Here is a 23,239-nt window from a genome sequence, read left to right as displayed (position 1 = left end):
ATAAGATTGTTTACACAGACATCTCACGCCCTCATCCTCACTAACAATATTTTATTATAGAATTGTTGTTTCACATATTTTTAAAATTGAGAAACCTGTTGATGTATACGTCTTGTACGGTACTTGTACTAAACAAGACAAGACATGACGATTAACGACAATTTATTTGGATTGGATTTTTAAGTTTTAGTAACAGCTTCAAATTCTTTTGTCATGCTTATTATGCACTTGCATATGCTAATTATGATTGATCCATGGGCATACGCACGGGGGTCAAGAGGGGGGAGCTGCCGCCTAATACTCTCACTTAGAATTTTAGTGGAGAGGAAAATTTTCACAGTTATTAAAACATATGATGCTCCTAACAGAAATAAGTATATTTTCAAGCCGGAGCATATCCCAAGCAACTACCGAGGGGAGGAAGGTGCATTATTTCCTATGAAATGGAACATATCCAACTTCGTTCTCTAGCATCTTGCTACCCTTGGGGTACGCACTTAAATGTTATTTATACCACGGCTACATATATCTTAATCTCAGGGGATAGGTTCTTTATTCGAGAATTCCAAATAAGAAAGCGTTTTATAGCCAAGAGGATATAGTTAAATGCGGATCTGTATTCTGAAAATTATACACAATACAGAGAAAATATATAGCGAAGCTTATATATATATATGCTGATTCCAAATTCACGTCGGTTATATTCTTCTTGAAAGGAAATCTTCTTCTTCTTTCTTCCCGTAATTTCTGGAAAAGGCTTCTTCTTCCTTCCTATCTTTGATTTGAGAAAAGGCTTCTTCTTCTTTTCTTCCTTCTATTTTGGAAAGGACTTCCTCTTCTTTTTCTTCTCTTTGATTTGGGAAAAAGACTTCTTCTTCTTTTTGATTTGGGAAAAGGCTTCTTCTTATTTTCTTCCTTCTATTTTGGGAAAAGGCTTCTTCTTCTTTTCCTTCTAATTTATTTCTTCCCTTTTTAAATCGTAATCTTATATATTACATATATGCGCTCGCATTCCCCGCTTCTTTGGCAAACGATACAAGCTATACTTATAGAAAGAGTAGGGTCGACTAAACTGACAGTAGCGCCACCTCTTATGTAACGACCAAAAGGGAGATAGCCCAGGAGCGCTAACAGAAAGCGCTGCCTATGGCCCAGTGCGTCTAATAAGAAGCGCAACCGTAAGTGCTTCGGGGCGTCTAATTTGACCACAGCGCCAACGAGGGACGGACAAATGCAATAGCTGACGATGTTCTACTCGTCAGAGGATCAAAAAGGAGATATACATTTCTGAATTCATTTGCTCACTTATTAACTTTCCTAATTGTTTCATATACGAGCATATTCTTAATTAACTTAATTGGCTATATACAACTTTTTATTCACTCCTTCTATAATTTTTACACTCTTCCTTTATATATTTTGCATTTATTATAATATATATAATCGCTCTTCTCCGCTCCAAGTTTCTACAGTGAACTCTGCTTTTCTTCATATGGCGTGCTGCCATCTATCGTCGCTCTTGGGAAACATTTCTTCCTTGCATTTTTCATTGTGTCGTCGGAACTGGCACATGACAATCTTATTTGTTATTAACATTCCCGTACTATTCGTTAGTTGTGTTACCTCTATGAGTTTGTAGAATAACTTACCAATGGAAATCAGTAACGGCAATTGGATGGGAAAAGTGGAGAGGGGACAAGGACAGTTGTTACGTACGCTGACATATAAACCATATGGCCACTGATTGAAATAAGGAATCACAGCACGCGGAAGAAATATTAGGATTGCAGATTATAGTAAGAATTCGAACGCGAGTTGAATAAAAGTGTTTGGTGAACTGAAATTAATTGTGCTTACATAAATTTATGAACTGAGATAAACAATGGAGATGGATAAAGGCGAGAAAAATAAATGATCGACACGTGCAGCATATGTGATTGTATGTAAAGATTAATGAAGTTAAAAAGCAATTACAATGTTATATCTCTACCGCCTTAGTGGGAAGGAGTTTTCCAACTATACCTTTTTGGTTGTTTTCCACGGTTCGCCGTCAACGTAGTGGCGACCCCCAAGCACTTCCGTTGCGGCGCAAATATTGCTGACCCGGATCGAGGTCGAGCGCGGGACAGGCGGCACCCCTCGATTAACCCCTTTTTTCTGTTTGTATTAGGATATTGTGCATCAAAAATACCGAGTTGAATTATTGTTGTATCTTTGACAAGGCACAAAAAGAAGGGGAAATATAGCAGGGAAGATATGAGAATCAATCCAATGTTTAATAAATAAAGGAATTTGGATATAGCTGCCTTGGTAAATAAGAGATATACATTTACTAGAAGAATAAATATATGAAAGGCATATGATCCATACACTTCCCCCGTCCCCCCATTTGAAATAAAAAACATGGACCCAGTGGGGGCGAGACCCTCAAAAAAAAAAGCAAACATACATGAAACCTTAATAATGGAAGAAAAATATTGGAAGTGTAAATCGTTTCTTGCCAGCCCTTAATGTTGCTCGCAGACAGATGGTAGGTGTCGACTTTTCCATGTCTGTCGATTTTGGAGTAAGGCTTTATGACTACGGTCTTCCCTTTTCCATTTCAAAATTGGAATCTCCAGGATATGTTCCTGAAGGAAACAAAATTCAATACCAGCATCATTTGACATTACAAAATTATGATACCCATTTATTTTTAATTTGTAACTTCCTCTTCCTTTAATGTCTTAAAAACTTAATTTGTTTCTTTTAATTATTCCCGAAGAAGAAGAAATTACAATTGGCATTCCGGTTTCCAACTAATTACATTCTATACATGGTTTCCGCCCGACCCTGTGGCCGAGTGGTTAGCACATCGCGCTGCGACGCCAAGGGTCCCGGGTTCGAATCCCGGTCGGGCTTGGTTGTTTGTGAATGTCCATTCATCAATTTCATCATTTCATCACTCATCCCCATCTTCGCAAATTAGCCAAGAGGCACAAAACGCGAAGTAAAATAAACTAAATCAATCAATCAATCAATCTATATATGGTTTCAGTTGATCTACATGACAACGTCTTATGTTAGTATTATCATCAGGACCTTCCAGAAGAACACTATTTTCGGTTAGCATTTTAACAATTTTGTATGGGCCTTCGTAAACTAATGACAATGATTTTGTCTTATTTTCTAGCAATGAAGACCTTGGATGAGTTTTACCAAAACTACATCATGTATTTTATACTTCGGTATTTGAAACTTTCTTTGATATAGCCTGTTTCTTTTATTCCATTCTAATTTCATCTTGTGAATTGCCTTATTCCATTTTTCACTCAGATTAACCTTATCCTGCAAGAGTTCTTGTTCAGTTAAACTCAAATTATTTATGGGAGGGTCTAAGGCAGCTCTACCCAGGAATATTTCAAATGGAGTAAGATTAAGGGCTTGATGCCAAATAGAATTAAGTGCAAGTTGAATATAGTATAAATATTTAAACCATGAATTGTGATCATCATAGCAAAAACATCTCAAGGAAGTTTTCAAATTCGAGAAAGATGATGAACAAAATATAATTGAGTGAGTGAGTGCAAGATCGGAACTTAAAACATTACGGAAAGTACTTATCCTTCTCCTCCATATCGTGGTTCCTTGGATACCATCACAAAGTCTCTAACTTGAGGAAAACAACTTCCTCTCTCTGGGTCAGAATCCAAAATGCGCTGCCTGAAGGGCTGCGAGGTTGCACCGAGGTTTCCTTATTACGTCATTGCGTAAGCGATTCTATTGACCTCTGGTGGCAAAATTAATAATGATTCCATCAATCTGGCACAAATGAAACAGAAATATAACAAAATGACGTTCAGCGCGCATTACGGTCCATAACCAGAGAGGGGGATATGGAATCAACAGCCCACTCCGAATTATTTTTGATTTCTAGAACAATAGATAAATAATGAAATTATATTTTTTTGTTTCAGTAGCGTAGCAACCGATCTTTGGGAACCTGAAAACTGGTAGGAGCGAGAAAAATGCCTAAGGTAATTACATAACTATATGTACTCATTTAGACATAAGTTTATCAACTTTCGTCCACGTTTCCTACTCTACGATGACTGAAATCTTGTAGGGCAATTTGCTTACACTTTATTAAAGATGAAAGCATCTTGTACCAAAACCGTTATTTCTCTTCTACCCGAGAAACAACAGTCTTCATAATATGCATGGATATTTAGCGAACAACTTCACCCACAATTCATTGCGAAATCACTTCCCGCCGCCATATTTGGGGCAAACAAATCAGATCCTACGTTGAAAACATGCCGGGTAAGCATTGTGCGCATATTTTTGCCGAAGTGATTCAAGGTATGAATCACTCAAATTTCATTAGGAACGTGTACGTGTAAAATATCGTAAATTTCTCGCCCTAAGAAGACTTCTCATACGTTTTCCTTAAGACGTGCAAATTGGTTTGCCAGATTTTATGCTGGATCTTCCCAATGTGCACCGCGTGATGACGTCAGGTTGAATAGCATCCATTCGAATGGGGGATGTTCGTTTGAATGTCCACTTGGCAAGGCTATAAATATAAACCTTAGCCCACTAGAACTGCGTAGCACAATATCAATCATTATTGAATCTATTCTTAGAGTATCCTCTATTAGAGGATCAGCGAAAAATGATGCACCAAGGCTTGACAAGAAGCAAATAGTACAGTAACGTTTTGCCAGATGCGAATGTCTAACATATGTAACAAACTATATTAGTGTTTCAAAATGTGTATATTAAATTATTTAATTTTGATGTAACAAGATAAACTCTTATACAATGCAAAGAAATGTGTGCAATATTGGTATGTAAAAATGGGCAATGGTAGTAAACTTCCAAATAACGGAGATATTGGACATATATTAAAAGATATAAATAACCACTTTGACGCTTAAAACTTACTGTTGTAGTGGATGTTAAACAAGAATACTGAAAATAGACATCACTCTCTTTATTTTTTGAGCGTGCAGTACTCCACATAGCATTAAACTTATTTATATGTGTACAATAGCCATATAATGTTTCTGTAATCGAGTTGATTCGCTTATCATATTCAAAGAAGAGTGTAATACGATACTCGTACATAGTGTGGATTCATTTGTGATTATGTATCAGGCAGCAAACATTTATTTTTAATTTGTATTGTAAACTGTAGCTATAGTACACATTACGGGATGGAATTGAATTATATAGAGGACTGTAGAAACGTTCGTCCTATTACGACATGTGAATTCAAAAGCTATATATATCACATCAGAAGGATTTTACAAACTCTTTCGAATTTATATTAACCGATGTTAGACATCCGGAATTATTGTTTTTTTTATGATACAGCATGTTGGTTTGATTGAGATTGATTGAGCTGGTGTTTTAAGTCCACTTTATGCACAGTAGGCTAATCGGGACTGGACCTACAGTTTAAAGCGGGATCCGAACCACTGTGTGCCTCCACCGGGTATCGAAACGGGGATACAGCTCGTTGGCATTGACAAAATACCTAGACTTAATTAAAAAGCAAATCTAATATGCTAGTCTATTAATGTAATTCAATGAAAAGGGAAATCATGCCTCGTTATATCTGGAAGGCATTTGGATGAATGAAGAAATCACAGAGTATCAGCATAATTTATGCGAGTGTCAGAAATACAAGTGTGTTGCTTATATACGGAATGAAACTCCTGTTTCCTTAATTATTTATTATGTTTGAGCTTTACATTAAACAAATAAATATCAGTACATACGTGTGTTCCTTGAGAACATTTTTTTCTGTATTGTTAATTTCAATCCACTTCCACTTGTGCATGTAGGCCTACATTGAAGCCCCTGCATAATAAATATATTATCATTTTAAAATAACCTTCTTCGTCTAATTAAGAAGATATTGTTTATGTAATCTTGTACGCCAGAATATTTTCCGTACCTCCCATTACGCTAATAATTCGTATATATTTCCTTACTTTAAGTCGCTTTTCTGAGCTTTTCGCTAATCGTAACGATAACGATGGATGATGATTAGATAAAATTGATGAATTGTCACTCACAAATAACACAAATGCCAGGTGGACCCTCGAACACTGAACGTCAAACGTGCTAGGACACGCAGGTGATTCATCCTATGATTAACAGCGTTAAGTTTACGTATTTAAAAACTATCATACAAATCAATTTTGGGCATACATACGCAAACACGCACAATTTGTATAAATATATTGAAAATCGTATTTTATCATATTCGGCGCTAATGACCTAGGCTTTCATCTTGTTTCTCCATCAAGGGCTTCGGATACGTCCGGTGAAAAATTAGCTTTAATGAGTTTCCAACGCAAACGGACACCACACACGCTCACCCTCCCCGCTCACCCCTCCCGCAGACAAACACACACACACCACCACGCCCTCAGCTTAGCTAGTCCATTAATGATCTTCATTCATTACGTCACATTTGCAATCAGGAGAAACTAGTGCCTATTAATTTACTTCAGGGAAGTGGTAAACTGCCTGTTCGGCGAACAAACCCCCTTAAATGTTTGTGGCAAATCGCAAATTGCATGCGGGGGTGGCGAGCAGTGGGGGTAACAAAAGGGAATCGTTTTCTGAAAAAAAAAATGTTTAGGAAAACTCATTTTCGTGTTTTCCTACTTTCCTGCTTAAACGTTTAACTGCGCGTCACGAACAAACATTGCTGTGTAATTAGGTACCCCACGTTACACTACGTACAAAGCCAGGAATTTGGGTTGGAAACATTAGCCACGGTAGAAACAAAATGGACAATTTAAGGTAATGGATATGTACTACAACGTTCTCACAACTGGCCTGTGATAGACATAGTTGGGTGTAGGTTTTCTACTAGAAAGAACAATTTATCTTCATTATTTTGCGGAAGAAAATACAAACGCGAATTGTTGGTATTTAACCATGAATGCAAATTAAGCAATATAAGATCAGTTGGAGAGGTTAATCAGGGAAAGCTGAGGGATTAGCACAGCGCGGAATGACGCCAGGGGTCCCGGGTTCGAATTCCGGCTTGGGCTTAGTTGTTCTTTGTGAGTGCCCATTCATAAGTTTCACATCAGCAGCCTCCCCAATGGCGTACTGGTAACGAGGGTTTGATACCCGGTTGGAACACATGGCACAGAACGGCTTGGGACAGCATTAGCACCTTGGGATACATGCTAACAGCACGAAACCTGACCTACAAAATCTATCCACATAGGCATTAATAGCATAAATAAGCATGTAAATAGGTTTGGCAAGTTATATTTTGTTTATTTAAGCTATTAAATGCACACGTGGATAGGTTAGACAGGCCAGGTTTGGTGCTGTTAACATGTATTTCCCAAGGTGCTAATGCTGTCCCTAGCCGCTCGTCTGGCACAGTGGTTTGGATCTCACTTTAAACTGAGATTTTTATTCACTCATCCTCATTTTCAAGATTAGCCATACATAAGTGGCAGAAAAGCCAAGTAAAATAAACCAAATCAATCAATCAGTAAGGTTTATCAGGATTGGTCTGAGTTGATGTTAAATTAGATACCATCAATCCAATCACACTGTGAGATTGATTGATTTGCTTTACTTTACTTCGCCTTTTGTGCCTCTTTTGGCTAATTTCTGAAGATGGTGATAAGTGATATGATGAAATCGATAAATGGACACTCACAAACGACCATGCCCGGGCGAGGATTCGAACCCGGGACCCCTGGCGTTGTAGCGCGATGTTCTAACCACTCCGTCGGCTATCAGACTGTCAGAAGTTGCCATAAAAGTTACGGTTAGCAGTCTGCCTATTAAGTTACAAAATAAGGAACGCAACCGTGTTTTCGTGCGCTAACTTTATTTATACACTCTATGCTGTACTAACATGAAAAGTTAACATTGCGTCGGTAACCGGTTTGAATATTAAACACGGACAAAATCTCATACATGTTACAGATACATAGGCCTATAGTAGAGCACTGAGGCATATAATAGAGTAAATCAAATTTAAATTTGAATCATACAGGTTGTCCACAAAGTCTCCTTACAACATAGCACATTTATTTCGGAACGCAGCGTTAGGTAGGCAAATTTGGCTGAGAACATAAGGAGATGTGCTTTATGCCTTGATTGCAAACCTCAAGATGCGCACTATTTGTTGCACATATAGCCGAACCTTCAATTCCAACCATGTGTGTTGCAGCATGTGCTCAGGTAGACATTGTTGATCCTCTATTTCAGGTCATCGATGTCCTGTACCTTTGTCTGATAAACAATATCCTTCACATATCTCCATACAAAAATAAAGTTCGTAGGTGAAACGGGAACCTTCACAATGACTTAAAAGTGACTACACGCGCATCTCAAAGATTATACATCTTGAGGTATACAGGCAATAACTCAAACTAAAACAAACAACAGCAATGTCAATTAAAACTTTGATATTTACAGTTTATTTAAAAGAAATGCCATGAACTTACACAGTACAGGTTGTCCTTAATAAATGTGCAAATTTGTAAAGAAATTTGGTGGACACCCTATATACGTATCTTGCTTAAAGATACGTGATGATTATATACTGGAGTTGCGAATACACAAAATATGCTTTAAAAATTGAATTAGTATAATTAGATTAACTATGTAATAGCCATTGATATTTTAGAAATAGTCATGGTAATTTTTATAGTAGCTAGATGGAAATCAAAAATGACGGATTCAGACCACAATTTCTTCAATCATTTTCTTTAGTAAAATAGAATTTTTGATACAAGAAGGGTACATATTATTTTTCTTAATTGTTGTTTCAAGTCCACTTTGTGCACCGAAAGGTTAATCGGGACTGGACCTATAGTTTAAAGTGGAATCCGAGCCACTGTGCCATGTTCCTCCACCGGGATCCCTTGAATACAAGGCGGCGACGTTACCACTACGCCATCGGGGAGGCCCAAGAAGGGTATATTTAACCACTACAGTACTATTTATAAATAAGAAATAGTATAAATAATAATCTGTCTCGGCAAACTATGGAGCACTGCCATACATAACGTTAGAGAAGGGGAGAAAGCGATGGGCGGAGCGAAGCAGTACGCGTTGTTCCAAATGGTTGGTAGCTGTAGCAGCGTTGTCTCCTCCATGCAATACCATTCCCTCTCGCGCGTTCATTGGTCGAGCCCTCTCGAGTCACTACTTGTGCAGAGGATTTGTTTTCGTTCGCTTGCTCCACTCATCCCTGGAACAGAGTATAAGTGAATTGTACTAGTATCTATTATTGAAAATGTATATAAATATAAAAATAATTCCGTTTAGTAAATACGCACCTGAAACTGAAGATGTTCTTCTCTTTTCAGTACAGAACACGCAATACGCGAGCGTTCCTCATATATGTGGCCGAAATCAGAAACGTAAGTACAGCGTTGCACAGATTATTATAGTTAAAAATATTTCATATTGTTCAATCAGCATTGTTGTCGCCTAGTATTCGACTGATTGATTGATTTTGGTTTATTTTACTTCGCTTTTCTGCCACTTTTGACTAATCGCGACACCCACAAAGAACGCCCATAGTCAGGACGGGATTCGAGCCCCTGGCGTCATAGCGCCTTGTAATCGAACCAGACATATTTTATTTATGATATTCAGTGTGTCTGATACATGCGGGATCAGCATAAAATGAAAAAAATTGTTGGAATTGTTTTACTGAAATTATTTGCTTAGCCTTAAGAGTAATTCTGCATATATTTAGGTAGCTATTTCTCGATATCTTCACTGTATTTTTTTCTAAATAAGTATTTCCTTAAAAATAGTGTTGTTATTACATATTAACTAAGCTATTCTTGAGCTTATCACAGTACGAATTAAAAATGAATGATTCACTTTAAACATTTATTATGTATGTACTTATTTCACTTGAAAATTTCCAATTATTGTCAATTTCGGTTTGTAATACCGTTATTCCTAATAATACTGCATGGCAGTGCCATCTATTGTTACTCATGCAGATACGTTGTCTCTTTTCGTAAAGAACCATCCCTTCGCAGAATGTGTGACTCTCCTCAGATTCGCTGCACGTAAATGGAAAGAATTGAAGGAAGATGAGAAGAAGCCTTATTTTGATCTAGCCAGGGAAGTGAAGGAGAAACTACAGAAGAAGAAAGCCAAGCGCCAGCCACAGCCCAAAGCTGCCAAAGTGAGTAAATTTTCTACATCAGATCATTCCGACAAGGAAGGCCTGTGTAAGATGTGGACGAGTCCACAGTCCACTGGCGAAATAGGGGTGGTGGCTGCAAGTGGAACGCCTGCGGGGAATCGGGCTGTAACTGGACGATTCCATTTGCAAGTGAAATGCAGGCGCTTAAGTAGGCGCAAACTGGACGAGTCCACTGGCAAAATAAGGATGTCGGTTGAAGTGGAGCACTTTGGGAGAAGCTGACACTAACTGGACGAGTCCATTTGAGATTCTCACTTAAATAGCCGTGCTTGACCAAAACGTTGTTTGAGTTTCGTGCGATCAGTTATACCCCTGGCAAAATAGTGGTGTCGGCTGAATGAAACGCAGGCGGGTAAGCAGACACTAACTGGACGAGTCCACTGGTAAAGTAGGGGTGCCGGCTGTAAGTGAAACGCAAACGGGTAATCCGGCATTAACTGGATGATTCCACTGTAAAATACAAGTGGTGGCCGCAAGTGGAACGCAGGTGGGGAATCAGGCGCTAACTGGACGAGTGCACTGGCAAAATAGGGAGTAGTAGAAGCTGTAACTGGAACGCATGCGGGAAATCAGGCACTAAATGGACGGGATCACTAGCAAAGTAGAGAGTAGCGACTGTAAGTGGAACGCAGATGCGGAATCAGGCGTTAACTGGACGAGTCCACTGGCAAATACAGGTGGTGACCCGCAGGTATGTAAGCGGTAATAACAAACGTCCACGATACAGTAAGCACAACACTCAACGAGTTTGGCCAACTCCATGTAAACTTTACATACAGAAGAAAACATCTGCAAACGTATTCAAAATATACATAACTTCGGGTTTTAGTGGTGTTTTTATCGCGGAATATCTCTCGTCTTTGCATACAATTATTATTGACAAGGACAGGTAAAGATATGATAAATATGTGCATGAACACAAGTACGATTTCCAACGCTCCATTCCCTGCCCGATGGCGTTGTATAGAATTTATCAAAGCAGAACCATTACGCTGACACGGTTAATTAAACACTTAATGAAATATGAGCTGGATAGGTGATAAAATCCACCCACGGCTCGAATGACGTATTTACCACATGTTTGATTTGTTTCTCTTCCTCTCCAAAGTGAGTATAATATTGTTCACACTCACAATATCGATTTCTGGCCATCTCACCGTTAACATGAGCTCGCAAAACAACACACAAAAGGGCTTTGTGAGAGTGATGGCGCAGTGAGTTCAATTTATATTTTCCAATTTTCAAAGCTGCCCGCTGTTATCAAATAGCTTCGTCGCATCAGCTTTGATCAGGGGCGTAGTCATTGTCTGATTTATGGAGTGGGCTAAGTATATTAGTCACGAAATATGAATTCGTACGTCATCAGGTGCGGACAAGGGATGCTCACATCTTATACACCAGCACCACCCTCCACAATTTCTTTGGAAATGCCAATTAATCATGTTGCCAGAATGATAAGCGCACCGTTTAGGATGCGGATTCTTAATGTGCTTAACTTTATCAACAATACTGACTTTCTTGTAAGGATTTATGTAATGTTTCTTTTTTCTTTTCAGGAGTAAAAAGCCCTTCTGGTGATTTCACCGGACGAGTCGCATGCTATCACATTTTTCTGGTTATAATTAAGAGAAAGCAAGAGAATTTTCTAAATATGAAGTAATTGCTTTGTGATGTGTCTTCTCCCACAGCTTCATCTGAAGATGGAATTCGATTATATAAGCCTACTGTAGCTATATAATTAATTTCTGTGCTGTTATTTTCGTATTATAGTTTTTTTTGTTTGTTTTTTTTTTGTTTTAAGACCTATACTGTAATTGTCCAAAGCTCAATATATTTGTTCATGTGAATAAAAACTTAACTGTCTCATTTTATTCTTGTACGCTACGAAACCAGAGATTCTTAGAATACTGATGAGAGTTTACGAGCTGTATTTTTGCGGGTGACCTTAGCTGCTCCGGGCAAAGTGAGACATTTCCGTAGTTGCTCGCAGTTTAATTGTTCGACAGCGCAGTGGCTCCTTCCTTCATTTGCTACTGCGCAGCTGGGCTTGGTCAGAGTCACCCCCAATGACACCGCTTGTCAACTCTAAGTACATACATTTCTATGTATTTATCAACTTCATAATTTAAATCTCCATTTTGTGACGTAACAGTTGAAAAACATAATATGCTATAAGTTATAGAGTGGGAATCTAAACTAAATATAAACCGTGTTAACTTTATTATGTTTTCACATCCGAGAATTAATTAATTTCAAGAGTAGTACCTTGTAAGTTACAATATTAGTGTGTCAATATATATCTTCATATCAAAATCTAGACTTTGCCAAGATCTTGCAAATTCGTTATGGTTGTTGGTTGATGGTGATGTTGGTGAAGGGGGAGGGGTTAAAATTATCGTCAAAAAGTTTTTTGAACATCTCTAAAATGTATGAATTCATTCTATTCCACTTGACATAATAACGTCGAATTATTTTCTAATACGATATGAAGTATTGACAAAAAGAAACGCTGTTTAGGACACAATATCCTTAAGAAAATTTCAAAATTTAACAAAATTTATTTTAAATCCAATTTATGCAATGGGGTGAATCAGAACTAGATGTGAAATTCTAGATACGATCCACGCAATCAGAAAAAAACCCATTCCCTTATCATTTAAGAGACATGATGTTTTAAAATTCTACTGGAATTATAGTTAGACAAAGGAAGAGCACACTCTTATGACGTCATCAAGATGGCGAATCACGTAATCATATTCTTTTTTCCTCATTTTACTTAATGCCAGTGGTGAATTTTCATGTCATGAACGAAATTCTTACATTCCATAATAGTACTTTTATTATCGCTGAGTTGTTTAACATTTGAAGAAAATTTAGTGCATACGAGCTACATTTTCTGGGCTATCCCTAAATTACCAAATCCCATTCCTCATTGCAAGCTGTGGTGACAGCTTGGTACTTACGGCGTTCAGGGAGCTCATTTTCCACGTAATTACCAACAAAAAAGCCACAGTTGGGTACTAAAAAATAACTGTTTCCAATGAAACACAAATGCTCTAAACACCGTGGTTACGCTAATTCTATCTACCCACGAACTGAAAAGTTAATAGAAGTAATTAAGAACAAACAAAAAAAGATCGTGAATGAAAATATGCCCTTTTTAATCTTTGAAGAGGTAATTTGCATGTCGTGCTTCAGCTTGGTGATTACGATGGCTCGTAGAATCATATTCGTGAGATATTCAATTGGGGAAGTCAAATGCGCGGGAAAAATGAGCGGGAAAATTGCGAGGGAAGAATAAAAACGAGAAAAAATCGTAATATGGCTTTCCAAAACCGCAGATCTCGTTGGTCCTGTCTGAACGCGGTACCGCCGTGTTCAGCTTGCATTATGAGTTCGGTTAATAGGCCATTTGCTGCAGACAATGCATGCACGCTTCGAACCCAGATCATGCAGACTTCCGCTGCAGGCATTTTATTGCTCTTGTGGGAGGGAGAAGTGCACTTCTAGCGGAATAAGCAATCGCCAAGCTCTGTCTAACACGCCTTATTTGTGCGGCGTGTTCCTTTGTAGGGCGTTAACTTGCACAAAACTAATGATGTGTTTCCATGCACATTTCAATTGTTAGCAAGTAATAAAAGTTTATTGATAGTAACAGATGTCAAGGTGAAATTAAACCCAAATGTCAAGTAGGCCTATCTGATGGCGCACTGGTTGCGTCGTCCCCTTGTAATGAAGGGGCCCGGGTTCGATACCCGGTGGAGGCACATAGTGGTTCGAATCCCACTTCAAACTGTAGGTCCTGTCCCGATTGCTGTGCATAAAGTGGACTTAATGCACCAATTCAAAACCAAGTGACAAGTACCGAATTTGTAATCTTAATGTAGCTGCATGGTCTAGCTGTTAGCGAAATGTGAATTTGCGTATGTGGGTTCGAACGGTAGTAAAGATACGCAGATTTGTTACATTCTCTCATCTATTTCACGTGTTCAACCACTGGCGTACGCAGAGGAAGGCGAGTCAGTTCGGGCTATATCTCCTCCGAAATTTAGAAAAAAATCAACATTCTGATATAAAGGCAGTGGAACTTATTTCCTTCCAGTGTGTTGGTGTTCGTTCGTTTAACAATCATTGTTGTCCACAGTTCCAAAACAAAAATCAGAGAGAGTAACTTCCAAGGAGAAACAGAAATAAATAGGAGACAGTCGGAAAGGCAGGAATGGAATGCCGGGATGAGGCAAATAGTTAGAAAGGGAGGGACAAAGGGTATGGCAGGGAGAGGTAGAGAAAGACAGGGAGAGACAGGGAAGGAAAGTTTTGAAGACGTAGACAAAGGAATTTTTATTTAGAGACAAAGGAACAGTTAGGGAGTGACATAAGGGTAAGACGGGGAGAGAAAACATTTAAGATAGGAGATACATAAAGGTAAGACAGGAAGAGACCAAAGGTAAGACATGGAGAGGTAGAGAGAGAAGGAGAGGAGAAGAAAGGAAGTTGGAATAGCCAGGTAGGGAAAGACAAATGAAGGCATACAGAAGAAAAGTAAAGAGAAGCAGAGTGAATAATTGTCAAAGATAGACAGAGAAGGAAAGACACAAACAGACCAAGAAGGAGAAACATGAAGAGAAAGAGCAAGGAAAGCCTGGGAGTGACTGAGAATAAGTAAGCCTGAGAAAACTGCAATTCCCTGTCCCTCCATTTCATGCTTCGTTCTGGCAATTCTTCCAGTGCAGTTAACGTACATCACCTCTCTGTTAAACTAGGACGCAAAGGAATTCATGCAAAGGTCATGCTAAAGCTGACAAAATAGTCAAAAAAGATATTCCACCGTGAATTGAACTACATTGCAAAGATAAGAATTGGCAAGGTTTTCAGCAGATGATTTGTGCAACATTAAAAGGAGAAATATTTCGAAGCCTGAAGCACTATATAAAGAGATCATATTAGATTGTAAATTCGATTTTCTACAGGGAGAAATTTCAAAGGCACATCTCGTAAATCGGTGATGCATAAGCTGATTACAGAATATTTCGTTCAAACATGAATAAATATTAATAATGTTTTGTGCGCGTGTTTCTATAAATAAACTTTAAAAAATGTAACCATTGTTCGCGCTAGATATGCCAAACAAAGGTTTGCAGAGTTACTTGATACATTGGGAAATATAATATTGGGCGATAACTCAATGTTATCATTTCAAAAATTGCGCATCCGTGTGCATTCATCAAAAAATATAATCAATCCGATTATTGTGCAGTGTGAGCAGACCAAACAGATGGACGGTGAGTACTTTTTCGGAACAAACAAGAGCAACGATTGGAATGGGGCCATTTTTTGTACATATAATGCTCTTTTTATATATGTTTAACGAAACGATGAACAAACAAATGTGGACAGGGAGACAGATTATATTTTGATATGCGGTTGATTTGATGGCATTGGTGTTTATCATAGCATTGCAGAATGAACGCATTAGCCAAGGCTGTTTGACGGTACTTCTTGCTGCGACGTCCGCCACGCCATTGTCAACAAGTTTCCGGTTGTGGTTAGGGGTAAAAGGGCTTCCTCCTGCGGAATTAATTCCACTGATTAAGCCTACAGAATCTTTTCCTTGCCGCGAAAGAAGAGCTTTCCCAACCCCCTGGAAAAAAAGGGGAAGGACATTTACAGCCTCCCTCTTTTCGCAAAAGGGTCGATTCGTGCACTTGACTTGGCAGTAATGGGATGGAACGGTTTCTGCTTTCGTTTCTTTTGAAATGCAAAGGAAGGCCGAAGGAAGGAGAAGTCGGACTCGCGAAAGCGACCTAAGAAATCGGATATTTTAGGAAGGTGGTCTTGTCAAAAGGGCATGTCTTTTCAGGAACTTCCTTACGCCCATGCAAAAGTAGTTTCTTTTCTGCGGAGAGCCTTGTAATTCTAGTGAGTGGGTGGAGTGAAGTTGTTTAAAAGGTCATTACGGGACAGAAGCAAGAGAAGCAGAACGTTTTTAGCTTTCCAAAAATTAGTTTGAAATCGCAGAAGACACCGGTGCCTCTATTCCATTCTCACAGCTCTCACTAACATATTGCAACGATATTAGCATCAATAAATTAATTGTACGTACTATTTCTATTTTTACGTATACACTCGAACACAACACACGCTCTCATTACCTTGCAGAGGTCCAATAGACCTCCAAATGCCGACCTCTCTTCTACGTACTGCACCATGGACGGTAGTTTTGCAGATTAACGAGGCTCTGGCGTCTGGACTCTCAGCCAGCATAATCCCTTGTTTGCCATCCTTGTGCGTTTGTGATTGTCCTTTCAGCCAGACTCTGCCACTGCCTGCATTTAGTTTCTCCTGACTTTTTATGTGTTCTGTTTGCCTTCTGTAGGTTCCATTACAACCTTGCACCTTTAATTTTTCCCAAGGAGCTTTTTACACCCCTCGTTTTAAATTCCTAAGAAATAATTAGAAAAATAAGGGGATATTTCTCCGTTTACAGGGGAATTTCCTTGCTGTGTGTAGCATACAAGATATTGACAAGCATACTTAGAGAAAGATTGCAACCATATGCAGAAGAAGCATTAGGAGAGTACCAAGCCGGCTTCAGAAAAGGCAGGTCTCCAAGAGTCAGACAGTCAGACAGATACTGAAGAAGTGTTGGGAAGGGAACATAAAAGTAACACAAGTCTTTGTGGATTTTAAACAAGCCTATGACTCCATTGATAGAACTAAAATTGGAAACATATTGAGAACATTCAGAATACCCGCAAAATTAATTCGATTGGTAGAAATGACGATGAAGAACACCCAATCTTGTGTGAAGATACAAGCAAATATGGGAGATAGCTTTTCAGTTAAACAAGGTCTCAAACAAGGGGATGGCTTGGCACTGCTCTTGTTCAATCTATCTCTGGAATATGTGATAAGGAAACTAATGATAGATGCCAGAAGAACATTAGAATATAAGTCGACGCAAATAGTTGGGTATGCAGATGACATCAATATCACAGGAAGATCAATAAGATCAATTAACGAAGTGGTGGAAACACAAGACGAGAAAGGGAAGGACATTGGATTACAAATTAACACAAATAAAACAAAAATATTAGTCCAAACGAAGAAAGCAAACTCAAAGGAAATCATATAAAGATTGGAGAACATGAATTGGAAGTGGTATCAAGTTTCTCTTATCTAGGAGTATTCATCACAGACAAAAATGATGATATGATAGAAGTAAGAAATAGAATACAAAGAACCAATAAAGCATACTTCTCATTACTACCATTGATTAAATATCATGGAGTAAACCATAGAGTCAAAGTTACTTTGTATAAAACCCTAATTCGCAGCATAATGATATGCGGGAGTGAAACATTTTTTAATCAAAGTGCAGCTGGACTTGTTTGAACGGAAAATATTGAGGAAAATATTTGGACTAATAAAAGTGCAAGATATTTGTAGAGTAAGAACCAATCAGGAATTATTTTAACTTTACAAAGATCATCTCAACTTATATAAGAGCTAAAAGGTGGGCAGGACTTCAGGATGGATATAAAACCGAATCCCCAAGAAGGTGATGCAAGGAAGTTTTGAAGGAAAAAGATCAGTGGGGAGACCCAGAAACAGATGGGAAGAAGCGGTTGGAGGAGACGCAGTACAACTACTGAGAACTAGGAACTGGAAGAGAGAAGCATTGGAAGAGAGAAACCTTGAATAGGAGAGGATGGAAGAGAAAGATTGAGGAGGCCATGGACCGAATGCGGACCGGAGCGCCATAGAAGAAGAATATTTCCCGTATAAATTTAAGAGTGAAAATGGAATAATGTGCCGATGCACCCAACAATTTTCTTTCAATCAATCATCCATTTCATCTTATGACTAATAATCCTCATCTTCACCTTAGCTAAAAGTGGCAGAAAATCGAAGTAAAATATACCGATTCAATCAATACCTTGCAAAGTTTCACACGAATATGTTTGTGAAAATTTGTGGACGAAATTTAACCTTACCCCTCCCCCCCCCCCCCACCCAGCATGAGCTTTTTATCCTGTGCTATGCATAAATAGGTAACTCAACGAGTCGTGTGTATGCATTCTAAGACTGTCATCCATGACAGTAAGGGAAATGTAACACATTGCTACATGACGTAAAAGGATATTGGGGAGCATATGGAGATAAGGGTTCATACATTCTCAATCTCAGCCGTTTGTGGAAGTGATATGACCAGCACCACTCTCCAGCCGCCTTTACCAGCCAGGTTTGCCCCCAAGTATCCACTTATAACTCTCAATTATATAAATTCTATTTTTACGATAAAAGATAATGGTAAAGCTGTCCCTGTGCTTTGCACAGCACCATGAAGGCACATAGGTAGTGAGGGTTGTTAGGCGCAACAAATTCTCGATCTCGCCAATATTGGAGGTGTGGAGGTGACGTGATTAGCACCGCACTCCGCTACCTTTACTCTCCCAGGGTTGCCCTCAACACACCCATTGCAGAATTCTGATCGATCACACATTCTTGTCAACAATCACTTCTATTTTACAGTACCTTACACTGTTGAAGTTCAAATTGTGAAAGCACTGAACTTCATACTTTGTTATCATACCGAAAAACTGACTTGCAAACATATAGTGAACAGCTTGCAAACGACGGATTAAGTGCATATATAAATGTGCTTTCTCTTTCCGCACCGTTCAGGATACTTCCATTAATGAAATGCCAAGAGGCAATTCCTAATGCGCCAATAATACCACGAGTGTCTGCATTGTTAATGGCCACTAGGCATCAAGAATGTTTTAATTAACGATACAAAGAGGACCACAGAACACGATTTCGTTCTCGCCGAAGTTTGTTCGCTCGCACATCAAACACTTTTCCTGAGCTAAGATCTGGCAATATTGCTTCACTTGAAACAAGTGCTTCCAAGTCTAGAACAGAGATATCACCAGTAAAGCTGCCCAGAAATAGGAATGAGTTAAAATTTTGGGCGCATCAGCACTTACTTTATGTACGCCCGTCACATTACAGGGGCCAAGACCCTTACCATAATTAAAATCAACACTTGTCTCTAAAATATCCTTACCTAGATTAAGAGCTTAGGCTGTAAAGGGTCGCTCATCACATATAATGACAAAACACAACCCTAGAGAGGATTATAATGACAATAGGTCCAGACGCCAGAGCCTCGTTGGCCTCCAACATTGCATCTACCGAGGTGCACTACGTGGAAGTGAAGCGTACTACGTGGAAGTGAAGTTGACTTTTGTGAGCTTACGGGAAAGTCATCCCTTACACCCCACTCAGAAATGGGCTCGAATGGATTAAAGAATATTGATATTAGTGAATAGTGACCGTTTCCCACCAGGTGTGAATATATTTCAATATCGTCGGAATGGGCACTGCTACTAAGAAGAAATCCGGCTCTCGCCATGTTGCAAATGGAAGTGATTTTTCAAGTTGTATTCTGTTGGCCATAATGTTTGAAAAATATGATAAACAAGATTCACATGCATTCCTTATGAAGGAAAAAACGCAAGTTTGGACAATCAAATGGGTGTTTTCGATTTTTTTCCTTCGACAAATCAAATCTTCAACAAGTCCTCTTTCCGTTCATGAGGTGTTTCTACGCCATCGGAAGTTTGATATTCCAGAGAAACAAGTATAAAACCATCCAGCGCACAGGCCTCTCTTTCTTCACCTTGCAGCAGGAGCAGTAGTTAGGGTCCTCGTGTCTGGCTGGACACAAATTTGTTCCTCCTGCTCCTAAGTATTTCTAACTGATAGTTCAGCGGCCTCCCCGATAGCGCAGTGGTAGCGTCGCCGCCTTGTAATCAAGGGGTCCCGGGTTCGATACCCGGTGGAGGTTCAAGTGGTTCGGATCCCACTTTAAACTGTAGGTCCAATCCCGATTAGCCTTACTGTGCATAAAGTGGACTTAAAACACCAATTCAACAACAACAACTAACTGATAGTTCCGCCTCCCGTAGGAAGTTTGTGTTTGTGTGTGTGTGATCGTGTTGTGTGGGGGGATCTGTAAGTATAAATAGGTTATCGCTGTTCACTAAGACATTTTATAGCAGGTTGAAAGCATCTAAGTGAACAACTCTTCTTGCTGACGGTTAGAGTTCATGAGCTGTTTCTTTGTGGGTGAATCATGTGCAAGCCCAGCTGCGCAGTAGCAAGGAGAAGAGCAACATGCTGCCTTAGCCACTGCGCTTCATTGTCGACAACTCAAACAGCGAATAGATGGTATCTGCTGAAATGTATCTCCCTCCCTCCCTCCTCTCTCTCTCTCTCTCTCTCTCTCTCTCTCTCTCTCTCTCTCTCTCTCTCTCTCTCTCTCTCTCTCTCTCTCTCTCTCTCTCTCTCTCTCTCTCTCTCTCTCTCTCTCTCTCTCTCTGCGCTGAGTAGCCAACGTCACCCTCAAAGATACAACTTGTCAACTCTAGCTTGTTGAGGTATCGTCCTAATGCTGCAAACCTTTCATATACCACATTTTTATCCTGCGTATATGCAATCATGTGGCACAAATTCAGCGATGCCTCTGGCGTTTATTTATTCTGTAGGATTACATGCTAACATCATATGCTGTTTGTTCGTTTGTTTTGTTCCATCCGACAGAATACAACGTTTTCGCGTACCAAAAAATAATCCCGACTTGTAGTCTGCTTAAGCAAATACAGATTAAAAAATTTCGAACAATTTGCAAACTCAAAGCTGCTTTATTTATGTTAGGTATACATATTTCGCTTGTTCTTCTATGTTGGATAAGGTAGGTAATTCACACGATCTCAAAGTCTCAATCATCATCATCATTATTAATGGTGCTACAGTCCACCTTCAGCATTGGTCTCCTTCAGTCTTTCTTTCCATTCTTCCGTTTTCTTCACCATTTCTTTCCAGTTGTCTATCTTCAGCAGTTCTTTCACTTATGCCGTATATGGTATTTCTACCTATGTGATAGGCATAAAACAGATTGGCCTCTAAACAAGTTTTAACGTATAATAATTTCACAATACTAAAGGTGAGTGAGAAATTACTAAAGCTCAATTTATACAGCTTGATTTATCTACAAAGGATATCTTATGAAATTCTTGGATGTGTTATCTCAGAGCATGCTTAGAGTTTATTCGGGTAGGGGTGAACAATCCCCCAAAGGCCGTGGACGCATCCCCCCAAAGTCGTTCATCAAAATCCACCTAAAAAATTGTTAATCATACCCACCTCCCCATACACACACGAATATAGTTTGGATTAACACGCAATTATTAATTTTTGTTTGAATGCGTTTGTTTTTTTAAATTAAATTTTCGAAATACCTAAGCTTTAGACAAAGAAAACTGACAGTATTTTACAATTATCCAGTCAGTCGTAGCACAGGAACACATAGAAAAGACACTAATCGTGTCTGAAATCATCCAACACTAAAACTGAATGAAAACACCAGGCATTGTTTACCACTGGCTGAGATTGCAACATTCGAAACCTTTCATTGTAGTTAAAATTAAAAGACTAAAGAAAGAAAAAGTAAGGCTCACTTTCATGTTTTCTACAGGAAATAGTATTCTTGTGGAAATTGTTAAATCATGAAGTAGATGCTGAACATCTAATAACCATAACTAAAAATCAATAACAAGTCAATGAAATGAAACGATATTCCAATTTTCGTGTGAAGATATGTAGAATTGGTAGGTAAACTATGAAATTTTGTCCACCCCCAAAAAAATTCTCATGATTCAGGCCCGTCATAAATTCCTCCTGTGGGCACCCCTGTGGACAAGTAGTTAATCATAAACTCACCTAACCTCCACAAAATCTAGCATATTCTCTCTTCTGCAATTCTTCTAAGGATTAACTTGTAGATGCATGTATGTACGTTCAGTAACGTGCAATAAAATTTCGGACAGCTACATACTGAATTACTCGCTTTCCTGGCGTTATGTGTGTCCGCGATAGTGGAAATTTCCGTTGAGGTCTTGTTACCTAAGTCGCTGCAGAGTTAAGCAACACACATAACTCATCGCATTGCAGGGAAGCGGGAATTTAAGGATTGTGATGCCTCATTCTTATTGCCGGTGACTGTACTCATTTCCTGCTTAGTTTCAAAAGTTTTTGTATAGCTTCTATGATTGTCAATTACTAGATAACTTCTGGTTCCGGGATAACATTACCAAACTCAGTCTTCGTGCAGATAGATCCATGAACGGTTATCCCTGCATGGAAAAGCCACTCTTAATCGTGCAGGTCAACTCGTCGAGAGCCAGACGGTACGTTGCACTACCATTCCGTTGTTCATTCGTATTCAAGCCGAGTGGAGGAATCTGGTCGGTGAAATCATGCATATATTAGGAAGCTTGAATGTTTGGCGCTGGTTGAAGGGAAAGCTGACCTAGACCAGGCCGAAAACAGTTTTTAAGTTATTTGCTGGAAAAACAAGTCAATTCTCGCCTGTTTCTTTGGGGAGAATTAAATTAATATTTGAAGGGCTCGGGTGTAGAACATGGTAAGTGCTATTTTGGTCATTTCTGAGTTCATTAAGAAAAAAGGTTATTAGAAGCTAATCTGTAGATAAATTGTTTTCGTGTTTGTTTACCAATTTCAGAAGACTTCACTGAGTCCAATGCAAATTGTATGACATGGCAATATCACTCCAAAATTGAAGGATGGCACATTTTACTTTGTAACTGAAAAATAACCAAAATGTCACTTACCTTGTTTTACACCCGAACCCTTCATTTAATGTCCAATGCAATGATACCACAATTGCACTGTGTACATTACGAAGTACTATATAATTCGTTGACTGTTCATATATAATTCCATATAAAACACACACACACATATGCAGGGTTATTACAAATTATCTTCCCAATTTCAGACACATGTAAATCACGTTTAATGAAACTCAGCTACAAAAATGCTACATCAATGTAAAGAGTAACGCATAAAGTTTTATTTCATATCATTTCAGATACGGTTGGTAACACTGCTGCATAGTAACTACGAGAGAAAATGGCTGCCGGCGAAGACAGGAAAGCGTTT

The 23,239-nt window shown here is 38.9% G+C and overlaps 1 long non-coding RNA gene across 1 annotated transcript; it reads left to right on the top strand.

Moving 5' to 3' along the window:
• Positions 1-3,976: 3,976 nt before the first annotated feature.
• LOC145994706 (uncharacterized) lies at positions 3,977-11,951 on the top strand. The gene is made up of 4 exons (XR_014442395.1): positions 3,977-4,016; positions 9,348-9,401; positions 10,022-10,186; positions 11,764-11,951. It is a non-coding gene; the product is annotated as an uncharacterized LOC145994706 (long non-coding RNA).
• Positions 11,952-23,239: the final 11,288 nt, after the last annotated feature.

This window comes from Lepisma saccharinum, chromosome 1 (genome assembly GCF_977018435.1).
Source record: "Lepisma saccharinum chromosome 1, izLepSacc3.1, whole genome shotgun sequence".
NCBI classification, from domain to species: Eukaryota; Metazoa; Arthropoda; class Insecta; order Zygentoma; family Lepismatidae; genus Lepisma; species Lepisma saccharinum.
The sequence above is the reverse complement of the archived record's forward strand: the minus strand, read 5'-3'. Positions and strand labels throughout refer to the sequence as shown.